We start from the raw sequence: 19,665 nt of genomic DNA, 5'->3' as shown, positions 1-19,665 counted from the left end.
CAATAAGATATTTACAAATAGCATCATAGAACATAAAACATTGGGAAATCAAGACGTGCTTAATTTTTGCAGAAAAAAATCAAAGAAAACTTAAATAAATTGAAAGATTTTCCATGATGGATCGGAAGACTCAATATGATGAAGAGATCAATTCTCTCTAAATTGATTCATTTAAGTATTTGCAATTCCAACTCTGAAAAGTCAGCAGTCAGCAGGTTTTTGTTTCCATATGTGTATAACCCTAACAAGCTAATTTAAAAATTTAGAATGGGCACAGTGGCTCACAACTGCTTGAGCCCAGGAGTTGCAGACCACTCTGGGCAACATAGCAAGAACCCATCTCTACAATACTAAATAAGTAAATAAATAGCTGGGTATGGTGGCGCACACCTGTAGTCCTAGCTACTTGGAAGGGTGAGGTGGAAGGACTGCTTGAGCCCAAGAGTGAGGCTGCAGTGAGCTACAACCCTGTCGTTGTACTATAGCCTGGGCGACAGTGTGATGTTGATATTAAGTGTCAACCTGATTGGATTGAAGGATGTAAAGTATTATTCCTGGGTGTGTTTGTGAGGGTGTTGCCAAACGAGATTAACATTTGAGTCAGTGGACTAGGAGAGGCAGACCCACCGTCAATCTGAGTAAGCACCATCTAGTTAGCTGCCAGCCCAGCTAGGATAAAAGCGTACAGAGGAACATGGAAGGACTAGACTGCCTATGTCTTCTGGCCTCCATCTTTCTCCTGTGCTGGATGCTTCCTGCCCTCGAACATCGAACTCCAAGTTTTTCAGCTTTCAGACTCTTGGACCTATACCAGTGGCCTGCCAGGGGCTCTCGGGCCTTTGGCCACCGACTGAAGGCTGCACTGTTGGCCTCCCTACTTTTGAGGACTTGGGACTCGGACTGACTTCCTTGCTCCTCAGCTTGCAGATGGCCTACTGTGGGACTTCACCTTGTGATCATGTGAATCAATACTCCTTAATAAACTTCCTTGCATACATACATCTATCCTATTAGTCTTGCCCCTCTAGAGAACCCTAATTTGTCTCTAAAAAATAAAAAATAAATAAAAAAAGTAAAATAAATAAAAATTTGTATTGAAGATCCTTGGACCAAGTGTATTCAAGACACTCTTGAAGATGAAGAATAAAGTTAGGGAAACTCAACCTTATTATAAATCCTCATCTCATATTCAAATGTCAATTCCAGGAGGCCCAAAGGCCTAAAGCCAAAACTTTAAAACTTTTGGAAGACAATTTAAGAATTACAACCATGAGAGGACAGGCGCAGTGGCTCATGCCTGTAATCCCAGCACTTTGGGAGGCCAAGGCGGGTGGATTGCTTGAGCTCAGCAGTTCGAGACCAGCTGGGCAACATGGCAAGACTCTATCTCTAGTAAAAATTCAAAAAATGTGCTGGGCATGGTGGGTGCCTGTGGTCCCAGCCACTTGGGAGGCTTAGGTGGAAGAATTGCTTGAACCCAGTGGGGCGGATGGAGTAGTTAAATATCACCACTGCACCGCACTCCAGCCCGGATGACAGAGTGAGACCTTGTCTCAAAAACAAAAAAAAAAGAATTATGATCATGAGGGCTTCTGAAACAAGATACAGACAGCGCAAACCATGAAAGAAATGATTAATAAATATAAAATATCACAGAGTGAAAAGACAAGCTATAAGAGAAAAGATATTTGTGGCCGGGCGCAGTGGCTCACGCCTATGATCCCCGCACTTTGGGAGGCCAAGGTGGGTGGACTGTCTGAAGTCAGGAGTTCGAGACCAGCCTGGCCAAGATGGCACAACTCCATCTCTACTAAAAATACAAAAAACTAGCCAAGTGTGGTGGCGCATGTCTATAATCCCAGCTACTCGGGAGGCTGAGGCAGGAGAACTGCTTGAACCTGGGAGGCGGAGGTTGCAGTGAGCTGAGACTGTGCCACTGTACTCCAGCCTGGGCAACAGAGTGAGACTCCATCTCAAAAAAAAAAAAATCTTTGCAAAGCATACAACTAACAAGCAGGCAGCAACACAAATATATAAAAATTCTTACTAATGAGAAAAAACATAACAAAAATAGGTTTAAGAACATACTTTCTTAAGTGAGGAGGCACAAACAGTCCATAAAATACAAAAGCATGCTCAATGTCATTAATAAATGAGGAAATGTAAATGAAAACCACACTCAGCAATAATTTCATAGCCACCTGATGGGCAAAAACCTAAAGAGATCACACCATGTGTTAGCAAGAATATGAAACATCAGTAACTCTTATCCATCCAGTGCTGATGGGAACAGACAGTGTATAATTACTTTGGAAACAGTTTGGCATTATTAATGTTGAACATGTACATTCCCTACAGTCAAGTGTTCCCCCATTAGCTCTATACACCCTAAAAGAAGCTCCTGCACAAATGTACCAGGAGACATGTATAGGAATGTCTCCTGAAGCACTATTCCTAATATCACTCTCATCCTGTCACCCCACAAAAAGACAGATGAACAATCCAAATGTCCACAAGCAATAGAATCAATACTTGATGGTATATTCATACAACAGAAAACTATTCCTAGTGAAAATAAATCAACTTGGAGATTCATTTATCAACATGGATAAATCTCAAAAACAATGCTGAACAAAAGATACAAGCCATAGAGAAGAATACATATAAAATAATTACTTTTAAAGTTTAAAATTAAAAAATATGTATCATTTAGGAATATACATATAGGTGGTAAAAGTCATGGATGAAAGCAAAAAAAAAAAAGGTTCAAGAAAATTCAGCACAATGGTGACACACTGTTACTAAAGAATAAGAGAAACACACTGTTACTAAAGAATAAGAGAAACACTGTTACTAAAGAATAAGTTCTCTTCTCTAAGGAGAAGAGAAACATTAAAGCTAATTCAAGTTTCCTCTCTCTGCTCCTTTTTCCCTATCTTCAGAGAACCCTCCCCACCTCTATCCAATCCATATGCACATCTGAGAGCCATGGGCTTGAACCCCAACAGATAATTTATTCAATTTCATAGGAAAAAGCAGTTAAACTTATCTACTTTCTTGAAAATTGATGTTTACATCCCTGAAATTTGACATGCCAGATACACACCAAATATTACAACTTGGGAGGGTTTGAGTGCTTTTGTTATTGTTTGGAAACAACTGACACTCAGACTTGCTCAAGTGAAAAGAAGAGATTTGTTGAAAGGATACTCACAGAACCCAATCTCAATATGTACAACCAGGCTATATGGGAACTAGAGAACTGTCAAGCAGCTTCTCTCTCCATCTCTTTCTGGGGCCACATGTTCCCAGAAACTCCTCTTTGCTTTCTTCTGAGAGTCTGGTTAGTCTCCAGGTTTTCTCTAAAGACCAGCTTTGCTTGCTTCCATGTTCCCTAACAATTTGAACTTACATATGGTATCAACTCAAGCCCTGATCCTATATGATCTTACAACTTCGGTGTCCAGTGCCACCTATTGCTAAACCATGTGATGAGTAGACAAGTTTTTTTAACCCTCACCTGTGCCCTAGGCCTGTAATTATGAAAAATTACAGTACCACTTCATAGGCTTTGTATTCTTTTTTTTTTTTTTTTGAGATGGGGTCTCATTCTGTTGCCCAGGCTGGAGTGCAGTGGCGCAATCTCAGCTCACTGCAGCCTTGACGTCCTGGGCTCAAGCGATCCTCTCACCTTAGTCTCTCAAGTAGCTGGGACCACAAGTACGTGCCACCACGCCTGGCTAACTTTTTAATTTTTTTATTTTTTGAGACAGAGTCTCGTTCTGTCGCCCAGGATGGAGTGCAGTGGCGTGATCTCGGCTAACTGCAAGCTCCACCTCCTGGGTTCATGCCATTCTCCTGCCTCAGTCTCCCAAGTAGCTGGGAGTACAGGCACCCACCACCACACCTGGCTAATTTTTTGTATTTTTAGCAGAGATGGGATTTCACCGTGTTAGCCAGGGTGGTCTTGATCTCCTGACCTTGTGATCCGCTCGCCTCGGCCTTCCAAAGTGCTGGGATTACAGGCGTGAGCCACCGCGCCCGGCCTAACTTTTTAATATTTTCATAGAGACAAGGTTTCACCATATTGTCTGGTCTGGTCTTGAACTTCTGGGCTCAGGATATCCGTCTGCCTCAGCCTCCCAAAGTGCTGGGATTACAGGTGTGAGCCATTGCACCCTGTGGCTTTATGTTAAGACTAAATAGGATGATATATGTACAGTGTTTAGCAGTGCCAAGGCACAAAGTTTAATAGCTATTATTGTTACTATGGTATGATCTGTTGCAAAGTTAGTTCTGCAACGTGAATTTGATTCTATAAAATTGTCAAGAGACATGATGCCAGTGTAACAGTAGAAATCAGTCTGATTCACAGGTGATAGCTCCCAATTCCTTAATGCTTTGTATCACTAAGTAACAGCCACAGAATGCAAAGTATACTGAGCAGAAAGCTACAGGGAACTGTGTCACACATGATGCCTATTCAACCAGGTTCTTCCTCTTTTCTCAGTCTGGCCATGTGCTGTCTTGAAAATGCTCACTGCATGGTTCCCCTCTATCTTTATGCATTTCTCCCAAAGCTTTATCCATTTATGCAATTACTCAGCATCGTTAACCTTTCTTCACAACCCCTGCCATAAAGCTACCTTCACTTAATTTTTAAGATGAAATCCTGTCTTTACTCTGTTTATTAGGAATTTAACATGTTTGGTTAACTAGGTATTTAACTAGTATTTTTATTAGGACTGTTATTATTTTTGTTAGTTCTCTGGTCTATTCCAAGCCCCATTTTTCCATGTGGCTTTCTTATTTTTAGTGGGTAGAAGTACGAGACTTTTCAGAAATACATGTATCACATAATAGTAGAAGCACTTGCTTTCCAATTCTTAAGAGTAAGAATTTTAGGCTGGGCACGACAGCTCACACCTATAATCCTAACACTTTGGGAGGCCGAGGAAGGAGAATGGCTTGAGGCCAGGAGTTTGAGAGCAGCCTGTACAACATAGTGAGATCCTGTCTCTACCAAAAAAACATTTTTTTTTTTTTTTTAAATTAGCTGGGTCATGGTGCACACCTGTAATCCTAGCTCCTTGGAAGGCTGAGGCGGGAGGACTGCTTGAGCCCAGCAGTTCAAGGTTACAGTGAGCTGTGATCACACCTCTGCTCTTCAGCCTAGGTGACAGAGTGAGACCCTGTTCCCTAACACCCCCAATCCCAACGCCAGAAAAGAGTAGGAATCTTAACAACTCAGCCCATGAGGTATAAAACCAAGGAAGCCAGGGTTCACGTAGTATATAATATGGCCACCTAAGGAAATTCTACAGTGGGGACTACGGGTGGCAATGGTTTTAAAATAGGGAGCAACCCCAAATTTGCCCACCATCAAGGAAGAGAGCTTGGTCTGTCAGGGCAGGAACTGACTGTGGCAGTTTGCATTATCGGTAGGCTTGTGATTCAACCCCCAAAGATAGGTCATTCTCTTGCTGAAAACTCTCCAATACCTCCCCAAAATATATTTTATGTGAAATAAAATACAAACTCTTGACCATGGCCTATAATACCCAGAATGATCTGGCCGCACCTCCCACTCTGACCTCATCTCCTATGACCTTCTTCCTCCCTCCCTCCCTGCACTGCTGCCACACAGGACTCTTCATTATTCCTTTATTGTACCAAGCATGCTCCTCCACTTCTTCCCTGTCTGGAGTGTTCCCCACCTCTGTAACCCCCAATCCCCAGACACTCACGCAAATAATTCTCTCACTTCATTCAGGTTTCTGTTTAAATGTTGCCCTCTGAAAAAAATCTCCCTGAATGTGCTTAGACAGTAATTCCTGTCACTTTTGATCCCTTCCCTTTTCTTTATAGCATTTACTGCTCTCTTCACATTTTATTTTTGTTTAGCTGTTTATTGTCTGTTTCCTGATAGAATAAAAGCTTCATGCGAACAGAATATTTATCTTGAAAACGATAACAATGCCTAGTACACAGTAAGCACTCCTTAAACAGTTGCTGAATGGATACATTAATGAAATATTTCTGGAATACCTTGCAGTCCATCAATGAACAATTTCAATTTGGTTTACTAATAGTAATACTTTCCCTGAATTCCAGTTAAGTACAGAAAATACTCATGCATTTATCTCTATCCCTTTACCAAGCCACCTTAAACAATGAGTAAAGGAACAAAAACAAAAATGTACAAACCCACAAAGACAAAAAGAATAGTCAAGGAGATATAGTGGATCACAGATGCTGACATACTTTTGGAGGACGGAAAGCAGATGATGAAGTGGAAACTAATTTAGGAAAATGGACAAAGCCCCAAATGACTATGGGGGGATATTAATGAGAAGCAAACTAATTTTCACCCCAGAACCTTGGAAAGGCTCAGCCCCTGGTCCCACAGAAACCTGGGTTGAGAAGCAGGCCCTAAACCAGAGGACTGGTTGAATGTGGTATAGCCAGGTAAACTCACCATCACCACCACCTCTCATACCACTGCAGAAAAAAGGAGGTATAGTCTGTGGATAACTTGAACCAAAGAGTGAACCAAAGAGGTCCCAGACCCTGAGACATCAAACACATCTTCATATGAAGGAGGGCGGCCCTGTTCTTCGGTTTTCACAGAAGTAAACCAAGTGAAAGTATAGGTATTGCAAAGTGAACCTCCAACCCCCATGCTGCCAACCCTATCCCCTGTGCCATAGTTTTAAAACAAGCAAGGACAAAAAGACTGGCAACAAGACATGTGGTACCCTGCAGATAGGAAACTGAAGAATTTTTGCTGGAAAAAACTGAATAGGTTTCCAGAAAGGAAACCTATGGACGAACAGTCCTCAACTTACAATGGTTCAACTTACTTTATGATGGTACAAAAGCAATACACATTCAGTAGAAACAGTGCTTTAAATACCTAGATGACCATTCTGTTTTTGACTTTCAGAACAGTATTTAATACTAGTATGTTACATGAGATATTCAAGTTTATTATAAAATAGGCTTTGTGTTACATGATTTTGCCCAACTGTAGGCTAATATAAGTGTTCTGAGCATGTTTAAGGTATGTTCGACTAAGCTATGAGGTTCTGTAGGTTATGTGCATTCAACAGATTTTCAAGCTATAATGAGTTTATTGGGGCACAACCCCACTGCAAGTTAAGGAACATTTGTACTGAAGTTTAGGGTGTGGGTGCTTATCCAATCAATCCACAGTAAAATCAAGCTAGCTGATGAGGCTTACACATGTACAAAAACACTTTTTTGGGGTTTTTGTTTTCAGTTTTAAGTCCTTCATTCTTTTTTTTAAATATTTTTATTTCTTGTGTCACCCAGGCTGTAGTGCAGTGGCATGATCATAGTTCCCTGCAGCTGAGCTGAAGTCTGTTCTTCTTTTTTTTTTTTTTGAGGCAGAGTCTCACTCTGTCACTCAGGCTGGAGTGCAGTGGTACAATCTCAGCCTCCCGGGTTCAAGCAATTCTTGTGCCTCAGCCTTCTGAGTAGCTGGGACTACAGGCACACACCACCATGCCCGGCTAATATTTGGTATTTTAGTAGAGACGGGGTTTCGCCATGTTGCCCAGGCTGGTTTTGAACTCCTGAGTTCAGGCAATCCGCCCGCCTCGGCCTCCCAAAGTGCTAGGATTATATGCATGAGCCATTTTGCCCGGCTACATTACTCTTAAATATGGACCAACAATGAGCATCATTAGCCATTTGAGGAAAGCTTCCACAGGAAAGAAAGGAACTAAAAGAAACAAAAGTGAATTTGGATAAAAGCAACTATGTAAGAAAGAAGAAAACTAAACAGAATAAAAAACTGCAATTAACACTCAAAGAGAATTACAACAAGCTACTGTACCCATGAAGAAAAAGTTGCTATAAAAATAAAGGGAGAAAGAGTTCCCAAAATTAAAAATAAGATATCAAAAATGAAAATAAAATTGAAGAAGCAATAACAGCTAGAGCTGAAAGCCATCTGCCACAATGTATTACTTTCTATGTGCTATGCTTTACATGCAGTAAATCATTTAATTCTCACAATAATCCTCTAAAATGAGTTCAATAATTAATCCTACAGTTGGAGAAACTAGCAAAAGACATTAAGTAACATACTCAAGCACTAGTCAGTGATGAAGACAGATTCTAAGTCAGGAAATCTCACTAAAAGTAGAAGCTGGAGGCAGATGGAAACACAAGAGAAAACGAGAGGAAATGAAAGGATTAGTTCAAGAGACCCAAAATCCAACTAATTAGTTGTTCTGAAAAGAGACTAGAAAAAAACTGAGGGAAGAAATTATCTAAGAACTAGCATAAAACAATTTCCCAGAACAGGAGGACATGAACTTTGACTGAAAGAACCCTCTGAGTGCACAGTATCATTTATGAAAAAATATATATACCACGGGACATGACTGTATATTTCAGAACAGAATAGAAAAGATCTTAACCAGATTGGGAGGGAGAGGAAGAGAGGTCACCCATGTAGATAAGGAATGACAGTGGCACTGACTATTATACACAAAAGCAACACTAGAAAATGGAAGACAATAAAATGATGCCTTCAAAATTCTGAGGTAAAATTATTTTCAACTTAGATTTCTATTCCTCGTCAAACTATCAATTAGCCATGTACATGTAAATGAAAATATGTTCAGACATATAAGATTTTTGAAAATCACCTCTGGTGCACCCTTTCCTAGGAAGCTAATACAGCATGCTGTCCATCAAAAAAAAAAAAAAAAAAAAAAGGAAGGAAGGAAGGAAGACAGACTCAAGAAAACAAAGACTCCAAACAAGAGAGAAGTAAAGGATGACAGCTGTGCACAGTAAGTTCAAAGAGCAATCAGTAGGGACTAGAGCAGGAGGTCAGAGGCAAAAGCCTTCTAAAAAGAAGGAATGTTTTCACAGGAAAAAAAGGAAACTAAAAATTCTTCTGATTTGTATAGAAAATAGTATCTGGAGAGTTTTACAACTATGTTGGAGACACTAGGAAGTATCTGTAATAGTATCATAATTATATAACCAGAACACCGATTTATACAAACAGGATATAATTTTATTGGGAGGGAAGAGATGTGGGAGTATATGGCACTGAACGAACACTAAAGTCTCTTCATCTAATGTGAATAAAAGTGGGGGCATTATTACAAATGTTAACAGAAATAAGAAAAGATTATAAACTAGTACTATGAACAATTACACACCGACACACTGGATAACCTAGATGAAACGGACAAATTCTCAGAAACACACAACCTACCAGGACTGCATCATGAAGGAACAGAAAATCTGGACTGGGTGTGGTGGCTCATGCCTGTAATCCCAGCACTTTGGAAGGTGGAGGTGGGAAGATTGCCTGAGCCCAGGAGTTCGAGGTCAGCCCGGGCAACATGGCGAAACCCTGTCTCTAAAGAAATAAAATAAAATAAAAATTATATTTTTTAAAAAAGAAACAAAATCCAAATAGACCTATAACCAGTAAGAAGATAGAATAAGTAATCAAAAACTTTCCAAAAAAGGAAAGTCCTGGACCACATGGCTTCACTGCTAAATTCTACCAAGCATTTAAAGAAGAATTAACATCAATCCTTCTTAAACTCTTCTAGAAACACTGAAGAGGTGGGAACATTTCCAAACTCCCATGAGGCCAGTATTATCACACTGATACCAAAGCCAAAGACACCAAAAGAAAACTATAAACTATTCTCTTCCCTGTGGACAGTGGTGCAAAAATCCTCAACAAAATACTAGCAAACTGAATTCAGCAGCATATTAAAAAATACAAACCATTACTAAGAGAGGTTTGTCCAAGAAATGCAAGAGTGGTTCAACATATGAAAACTGATCAATGTAAAGTACCTCTCATTAAGAGAATGAACGGAAAAAAACACATCATCCTCTGAACTGATGGAAAAAAGCACTTGACAAAATTCAATAGCCTTTCATGATTAAAACACGTAACAAAATAGGAATAGAAGGAAATTACCTCAACATAATAAAGGTCACATATGAAAACCACCTGTTTCATCAATGAAACACTCATTGATAGAAGACTGAATACTTTTCCTCTAAGATAAGGAACAAGACAAGAATGGCTACTTTTGCCACTTGTACTAGAAGTCCTAGCCAGGGCAATTAGTCAAGAAAAATAAAAGGCATCCATAGAGGAAAGAAAGAAGTAAAATTATCCCTCATTCACAGACGACAGAACCTTATATGTACAACTCTAAAGATGACCAAAAAACTTTTAGAATAAAACAAATTCAGCAAAACTGCATGTTATTAGAAATAAGAATCAGTAACATTTCTATACACTAACAATGCACATCCCATAAGGGAAATTAAGAAAACAATTCCACTTACAATACCATAAAAAAGAATAAAATGTTCAGGATTAAATTTAACCAAGGAAGCAAAATTCTTAAAACATTTAAGTATACACTTAAAACGAAAGTATACACTGGTTGGACGCAGAGGCTCACACCTGTAATCCCAGCACTTTGGGAGGCCAAGGTGGGCAGATCACTTGAGGTCAGGAGTTTAAGACCAGCCTGGCCAACATGGTGAAACCCTGTCTCTAGTAAAAATACAAAAATTAGCCGGGCATGGTGGCACATACCTGTAATCCCAGCTACTTGGGAGGCTGAGGCAGGAGAATTACTTGAACCTGGGAAGTGGAGGTTGCAGTGAGCCTAAATTGTACCACTGCACTCCAGCCTGGGTGAAACAGTGAGACTCCATCTCAAAAAAAAAAAAAAAAAAAAAAAAAAAAAACCAACAAAAAAACCATAAGTATACACCGAAAACTATAAAACACCATGGAAAGAAATTAAAGACAACATAAATAAGTGGAAAAACATCCTGTGTTCATGGATTGAAAGACTTAATATTGTTACGAAGTCAACACTATCCAAAGCCATCTACAAACTCAAATGTAATCCCTGTCAAAACCCCAATGATGTATTTTACAGAAATAGAAAAATCCATTAACCTTCATATGGAATCTCAAGGGACCCTGAACAACCAGAACAACCTTGAAAAAGAACAAAGGTAGATATCTCGTACTTCCCAATTTCAAAACTTACTACAAAGCTACAGTAATCCAAACAATGTGGTACTGGCATAAAGAGAGACATACAAACAAATAGCCTGAACGGGGAGGATATTATGCTAAGTGAAATAAACCAGTCACAAAAAGACAGGTTCTGTATAATTCTTACAGTAGTTATCAATAGTCAAATTCATAGAAAGTAGAAGAGCAGTTGTGAGGGTGGGGGAAGGGGGCATTGGGGAGTTGCTGTTTAATAAGTATAGAGTTTCAGTTTTAGCAAGATGAAAAAACTGTGAAGATCTGTTGTACAACAGTTTGAATATACTTAAACTACTGAACTGTATACAGAGATGGTCTCTGACTTGATGATCTGACTTGTAATTTTTTTACTTTATGACTGGTTTACTGGGTTATAAAATGCATTTCAGACTTGTGATGTTTTCGACTTGTGATGGGCTTACCTGGATGCAGCTCCACTGTAAACCAAGGAACATCCGTACTTAAAAATGGTTAAGAGAGTAAATTTTATGTTATGTGGTTTTACCAATATTAGAGGAAAAAAAAGGAGAGAGAGCCAGAAATAAATCTGTGAATATATGTCAAATGATTGTTGACAAGCATGCCAAGACCATTCAATGAAGAAAGGAGTCTTTTTAACAAATGATTCTGGGACAACTAGATATTCACATGCAAAAGAATGAAGTCAGACTCCTTATACAATACCGTATAACTGGATCATAGACCTAAACTCTAAAATTTAGTACTAAATGTAGAGCTAAAACTCTAAAATTATAAGGAGACATGCACGGTGGCTCATGCTTGTAATCCTGGCACTTTGGGAGGCCAAGGTGGGAAAACTGCTTGAGCCCAGGAGTTCAAGACCAGCCTGGGTGGCATAGCAAGACCCTGTCTTAAAAAAAAATTTTTTTTTTTTAATTAGCCTGGCATGGTAGTGTACACCTGTAGTCCCAGCAGTACTCAGGAGGCTGAGGCATGAGAACTGCTTGAGCCCAGGAAGTCTATGCTGGATTAAGCTATGTTTGTGCCAATGCATTCCAGCCTGAGTGACAGAGCAAGACCCTGCCAAAAAAAAATCATAGAGGAAAATCTTCATGACATTGGACTTGGCGATAATTTCTTGATTATGACACTAAAAGTACAAGCAACAAAAGAAAAAACATAAATTAAACTTCATCAAAATTAAAACTTTTTTTACATCAAAGGACACTATGAAGAGAATGGAAAGGCAGCCCACAGAATGGAACAAAGTACTTGCAAATCATATATCTGTGATATGGTTTGGATCTGTTCCCCCAACCAATCTCATGTCGAACTGTAATCCCCAGTGCTGCAGGTGCGGCCTGATGGGAGGTGATTGGATCATGGGGATGGAGTTCTCATGAATGGTTTAAGACCATCCTCTTGGTGCTGTTCTCATGATAGTGAGTGAGTTACCATGAGATCTGGTTGTTTAAAAGTGTGTAGCACCTCCCCCCACTCTCTTGGTCCTGCCCCTGCCATGTAAGACACCTGCTCCTGCTTTGTCTGCCACCATGAGTAAAGCTCTCTGAGGCCTCCCCAGAAGCAGATGCTGCCGTGCTCTCTGTACAGCCTGTGGAACCGTGAGCCAATTAAACCTCTCTTCATTATAAATTACCCAGCCTCAGGTATTCCTTTATAGCAATGCAAGAATGGACTACTACAATCTAATAAGGGCTTAATATCCAGAATATATAAAGAATTCCTACAGCTCAATGACAAAAAACCTCAAACTACCCAATTAAAAAGTGGGAAAGTACTTGAATAGACATTCTCCAAAAATATATGAATGGCCAACTAGCATATGAAAAGCTGCTCAGCCTGGTGTACTGGCTCATGCCTGTAATCCAGCACTTTGGGAGCCCCAGCCAGGTGGATCACTTGAGGTTAGGAGTTTGAGACCAACCTGGCCATCATGGTGAAACTCTGTCTCTACTAAAAATACAAAAATTAGCCAGGTGTGGTGGTGTGCGCCTGTAATCCCAGCTATTCAGGTGGCTGAGACATGGGAATCTCTGGAACCCAGGAGGCGGAGGTTGCAGTGAGCCGAAATGATGCCACTGCACTCCAGCCTGGGTGACAGAATGAGACACTGTCTCAGAGAAAAAAAAAAAGAAAGAAAGAAAAAGAAAAAAAAAAGAGAGAGAATGAGAACTTTTTTTTCTTAATTAAAAGAAATTTATGGCTGGGCACGGTGGCTCATGCCTGTAATCCCAAGCACTTTGGGAGGCCAAAGCAGGTGGATCACCTGAGGTCAGGAGTTCGAGACCAGCCTGACCAACACGGAGATACCCCGTCTCTACTAAAACTACAAAAATCACCTGGGCGTGGTGGCGCATGCCTGTAATCCCAGCTACTCGGGAGGCTGAGGCAGGAGAATCGCTTGAACCTGGGAGGCGGAGGTTGCAGTGAGCCGAGATCATGCCATTGCACTCCAGCCTGGGCAACAAGAGTGAAACTCTGTCTCAAAAAAAAAAAAAAAAAAGAAAAAAGAAATTTAGGTAAATTAATTTTTTAATGTGAACAACAACAAAAAAAGAAAAGCTGTTCAACATCAGTAATCATTAGGGAAGTGCAAGTCAAAACCACAATCAAATATCACTTTACATCCATTAGGGTAGCTTTTATCAAAAAACAAAACAACAAATAACGTGTTGTTGAGGATGTGGAGAAACTAGAACCCTTGTGCACTGCTGGTAAGAATGTAACATGGTTGCAGCCGCTGTGGAAAACAATATAGCAGTTTCTCAAAAATCAAATGTAGAAACCTAAGATCCAGCAATTCCACTTCTGGGTATACAGATGCTCCTTATGATGAGGTTATGTCCTGATAAACCATTGTAAGTTGAAAATGTCATTAAGTCAAAAATGCATGTAAGACTAGGCACGGTGGCTTATGCCTGTAATCCCAGCACTTTGGGAGGCCAAGGCAGGTGGATCACCCGGGGTCAGGAGTTTGAGACCAGCTTGGCCAACATGGTGAAACCCCATCTCTACTAAAAATACAAAAATTAGCAGGGCATGATGGTGGGTGCCTGTAATCCCAGCTACTCAGGAGGCTGAGGCAGGAGAACTGCTTGAACCCAGGAGGCGAAGGTTGCAGTGAGCCAAGATTGCGCCACTGCACTCCAGCCTGGGCGCAGAGCAAGACTCTGCCTCAAAAAAATAAAAAATAAAAAAATGCATTTAATACACTTAGCCTATCAAACAGCATGGCTTAGCCGAATCTATCTTACATGCTCAGAACACTCACACTAGCATACAGCTGAACAAAATTATCTTACACAAAGCTTATAATAAATTGTTGAATTTCTCATGTAATTTATTAAATACTGTACTGAAAAACAGAATGGTTATATAGGTACTTGAAGTATGGCTTCTACCAAATGCATATGGCTTTTGCACCATTGCAAAGTTAAAAAATTGTAAGTTGAACCATCATAAGTTGAGTACCAACTGTATACCCAAAATAACTGAAAGCAGGGACTCAAGATACTTGTATACCTACGTTCACAGCAGAATTCCTCAAAGCCAAGAGGTTGAAGCAACCCAAATGCCCACTGACAGATGAACAGATAAAATGTGATACATAAGTAGAATATTAGTCTTAAAAAGGAAGGAAACTGACATATACTATAACATATGACACATGCTACAACATGGATTAACCTTGAGGACATTATACTAAGTGAAATAAGCCCAGTAACGAATGACAATTACATGATTCTATTTACATAAGGTACCTAGAGAAGTCAAATTCAGAGACATGGAAAGAATGGTGGTTGCCAAAGGCTAGGGGAATGAGGGGAATGGTAGCTGGTGCTACATGGATACCGAGTTTCAGTCTGGAAAGAAGAAAAAGTTCTAGAGATGGATGGTGGTGATGGTTACAGAACAATGTGACCAGTACTTAATGCCAAAGAACTCCACACTTTAAAACAGTTAAAATGGTAAATTTTATATTTTACCACAATTAAAAACAAAACAAAACAAAAAAAGAATTCATTACCGCCCCCCCACCCCCGGCCCCCAAAAAAGACAGTATCTAAGCCCGATAAATCAAGAATTAGAAATAGTGGGGTAAGGACATTTTTTAAAGCATGAAGTTAAATACCAGAAGAAATCAAATTTAGAGGAGGCTTGGTGATAAAGGGTAAGAGTGGTTCAGAAACCTGCTGTTTTCTGCTTTAAGCCTAATATTGTATTGGTCAACTTTTAAATGTATGTATATGTACTACTTTGACAAGAAAATGAAAATTTAAACATCCAGTTAGAGGGCAGGATAAATCAAATTCAGTCCTAGTGAGTTAGGCATTCCAGGACACTGAAAACCCAACTTTGCTTTTCCCTCCTTGAGGACACGGCCTTGCCAATACTGCATTTTGTTCAACAACTGGGAGAGCTCTATGTTTTTAAACATTCTCTTACATGGAAATGTTAGTGTAAGTTTTCTGCAATAATGATGTAAATCCTGTTGATAAAAAGAATAAAGAGGTCATAAGAATTTGGCTATTTTCTCAGCCATGGCAGGCCTTATTTGATGGCTGAGAGCCCCTTACATAGCCCAGGGTCAAGGAAAAGGGTTGTAAAGCCACTTCATTTCTATTGCATAAACATACATGCAACTTATAGTTTAGGTGTATGAGTGATTTCTTTCTGCCAATCAGTAAGCACTCAAAATACTTCAGCAAGTTAACTCCAAAATTTCTCCTGACTCAAAATATGGAGTTTAAAAAGTATCTTTATTGGCCGGGCACGGTGGCTCACGCCTGTAAATCCCAGCACTTTGGGAGGCCAAGGTGGGTGAATCACAAGGTCAGGAGTTCGAGACCAGCCTGGCCAACACAGTGAAACCCCATCTCTGCTAAAAGTACAAAAATTAGCTGGGTGTGGTGGCACGTGCCTGTAGTCCCAGCTACTCGGGAGGCTAAGGCGGGAAAATTGCTTGAACGGAAGTGGTTGTTGCAGTGAGCCGAGACCACACCACTGCACTCCAGCCTGGGTGACACAGTGAGACTCTGTTTCAAAAAAAAAAAAAAGAATCTTTATTTAGGCAATGAAGAAATACATAGTATATGTATCTATATGTCTGCTTTAAATTTCCAGTTATAGAGGGAAATTTTTTTTTCTTTTTTTAATTTATTATTATTATACTTTAAGTTTTAGGGTACATGTGCACAATGTGCAGGTTAGTTACATATGCATACATGTGCCATGCTGGTGCACTGCACCCACTAACTCGTCATCTAGCATTAGGTATATCTCCCAATGCTATCCCTCCCCCCTCCCCCCACCCCACAACAGTCCCCAGAGTGTGATGTTCCCTTTCCTCTGTCCATGTGTTGTTGTTGTTCAATTCCCACCTATGAGTGAGAATATGCGGTGTTTGGTTTTTTGTTCTTGCGATAGTTTACTGAGAATGATGATTTCCAATTTCATCCATGTCCCTACAAAGGACATGAACTCATCATTTTTTACAGCTGCATAGTATTCCATGGTGTATATGTGCCACATTTTCTTAATCCAGTCTATCATTGTTGGACATTTGGGTTGGTTCCAAGTCTTTGCTATTGTGAATAATGCCGCAATAAACATACGTGTGCACGTGTCTTTATAGCAGCATGATTTATAGTCCTTTGGGTATATACCCAGTAATGGGATGGCTGGGTCAAATGGTATTTCTAGTTCTAGATCCCTGAGGAATCGCCACACTGACTTCCACAATGGTTGAACTAGTTTACAGTCCCACCAACAGTGTAAAAGTGTTCCTATTTCTCCACATCCTCTCCAGCACCTGTTGTTTCCTGACTTTTTAATGATTGCCATTCTAACTGGTGTGAGATGGTATCTCATTGTGGTTTTGATTTGCATTTCTCTGATGACCAGTGACGGTGAGCATTTTTTCATGTGTTTTTTGGCTGCATAAATGTCTTCTTTTGAGAAGTGTCTGTTCATGTCCTTTGCCCACTTTTTGATGGGGTTGTTTTTTTCTTGTAAATTTCTTTGAGTTCATTGTAGATTCTGGATATTAGCCCTTTGTCAGATGAGCAGGTTGCGAAAATTTTCTCCCATTTTGTAGGTTGTTTCAAAACGGTAGTTTCACTCTGATGGTAGTTTCTTTCGCTGTGCAGAAGCTCTTTAGCTTAATTAGATCCCATTTCTCAATTTTGGCTCTGGTTGCCATTGCTTTTGGAGTTTTAGACATGAAGTCCTTGCCCATGCCTATGTCCTGAATGGTAATGCCTAGGTTTTCTTCTAGGGTTTTTATGGTTTTAGGTCTAACGTTTAAGTCTTTAATCCATCTTGAATTGATTTTTGTATAAGGTGTAAGGAAGGGATCCAGTTTCAGCTTTCTACATATGGCTAGCCAGTTTTCCCAGCACCATTTATTAAATAGGGAATCCTTTCCCCATTGCTTGTTTTTCTCAGGTTTGTCAAAGATCAGATAGTTGTAGATATGCGGCATTATTTCTGAGGGCTCTGTTCTGTTGCATTGATCTATATCTCTGTTTTGGTACCAGTACCATGCTGTTTTGGTTACTGTAGCCTTGTAGTATAGTTTGGGAAATCTTAAATGCTTAAAAAATACTGAAGCCCCTTTAGAAAATTTCATTCCTTTAATATATGAAAAGCAAAATTAATTCCAGTGTTAGACATGATTCAAGCTCTCACTGCTTTGGTTACCAATTATCATCTGCCACCTTATCTCTCCCATTCTCAGCTATTCCTGTTTTTTAAAAAAAAAAAATGAACCACATTGTTTTTTAAAATCAAATTTCACAGTCATTTCATTGTTAATGGACATTTGGCTGACATTCCCACCAGCAACGTATGAGGTTTCCAATTTTTCCACTTCCTTTCCAGTGTTTACTATCTGATTTTTATATTCTAGCCATTCTAGTGGATGTGAAATAGTATCTCACTGTGGTTTTTAACGAAAATTAAAGAAACAGAAAATAGAAAAATAGAGAAAATCCATTAAACCAAAAAGCTGGTTTGTTGAAAAAAAATCAAGTTGACAAACCTTCAGCTAGATTGACCAAGAAAAAGAGGGCAGACTCAAATTACTAGAATCACAAATGAAAGAGGATAAATTACCACTGACCTTACAGAAATAAAAAGGATTCTAAAGGAATGCTATGAAGAACTGTACACCAACAAATTAGATAACTTAGATGAAATGAACAAAGTCCCAAAAAGACAAATTACTGAAACTGACTCAAGAAGAAATGGACAATATGAACAGACCTGTAACAAGTAAAGACTGAATTAGTAATCCAAAAATTACCTGAAAAGAAAAGGCCAGGCCCAGATGGCTTCTCCGCTAATTCTACAAGATTTTTAAAGAAAAGTTAATATCAATTCTTTATAAACAATTTCAAAAAACATAGAGGTCACACAGCTTTCAAGTGGCAGGGCCAGGATTTAAATCTAGGCAATCTGGCTCCAGAGTCTACACTGTTGACCACTATATTCAACTGTCTCTCTGAATTACTAAATTTGAGCACATTATAGGACATCAAGTTATTTCATATCACCCAACTTTTGTAGTTTACCTTGGTATTTGCCACTTAGATGGTCTATGGAGAAAAAAGCTGAATGGGGACTCTAGAGAACATCATTTACATAATCCACAATGTTGCTGTATTTCATGAAGCAAAAATGCATGGCACTTACTAAAGCTCATTTCTAAAAAGACTTATTTTAGAGACAGGTTCTCACTCTGTCATCCAGGCTGGAGTGCAGTGAGGGACATCATAGCTCACTGTAGTCTTGAACTCCTGGGATCAAGTGATCCTCCAACCTCAGCCTCCAGAGTAGCTGAGACCACAGGAAGGCGCCACCACGTCCAGCTAAATTTTTTGATTGTTTATAATAGCGACGAGGATTTAAACCCCAATCTGTCTGATCTCACGGCTTTCTACCAAGATCCTGTCTTTCCTATTCAACTAGTGTAGCCTATCTCAGGCTTATCCCGTTAGAGAGCTCTGGGAGAGCAAAAGCCCTGTCCTATTATCCACCAGCATATCCTCCCTGGCCTACGGGAAGGGAACGGGTATGCTCCTTCATTATCTGCTGATTGAGTAAACAATTATCCAAAACTGACTGTTAATTATCTCTCAATTTGGATACTTTATTCCCACTCCATTACTACTTAGCATTAAAATGATGAAGTGTAGGCCCTCTTACTCATTTAGCTAATCAAATATTATATATAGTTATGATATGCAGTTTAAAATTACTAAGCTCAAAAATTCAAAGGACACAAATACATACTTATTCCTTAAAATAACACTATGGGGCCAGGCATGGTGGCTCACGCCTATAATCCCAGCACTTTGGGAGGCTGAGGCAGGCAAATTACCTGAGGTCAGGAGTTCAAGACCAGCCTGCCTGGCCAACAAGGCGAAACCCTGTCTCTACGACAAATACAAAAAATTAGCCAGGCATAGTGCCCCACGCCTGTAATCCCAGCTACTCAAGAGGCTGAGGCAGGAGAATAGCTTGAACCCAGGAGGCGGAGGTTGCAGTGAGCTGAGATCACGCCATTGCACTCCACAGCTTGGGCAACA

General features: G+C 39.8%; 1 protein-coding gene across 22 annotated transcripts in view; it reads right to left on the bottom strand.

Annotated features, from left to right (window-relative positions):
• NR2C2 (nuclear receptor subfamily 2 group C member 2) overlaps positions 1 to 19,665 on the bottom strand; it is a 114,992-nt gene that overhangs the window by 77,376 nt on the left and 17,951 nt on the right. For 3 of the 22 annotated variants that reach the window (XM_063805446.1, XM_063805445.1, XM_063805450.1), the window contains one exon: positions 18,381 to 18,422. The exons of the other annotated variants lie outside the window; for them this stretch is intronic. The gene's annotated coding sequence lies outside the window, so the exon portion shown is untranslated. The remainder of the gene's footprint in view (positions 1 to 18,380; positions 18,423 to 19,665) is intronic. 22 annotated transcript variants of the gene reach the window in all.

The sequence above is a fragment of the Pan troglodytes genome, chromosome 2, assembly GCF_028858775.2.
Source record: "Pan troglodytes isolate AG18354 chromosome 2, NHGRI_mPanTro3-v2.0_pri, whole genome shotgun sequence".
NCBI classification, from domain to species: Eukaryota; Metazoa; Chordata; class Mammalia; order Primates; family Hominidae; genus Pan; species Pan troglodytes.
The sequence above is the reverse complement of the archived record's forward strand: the minus strand, read 5'-3'. Positions and strand labels throughout refer to the sequence as shown.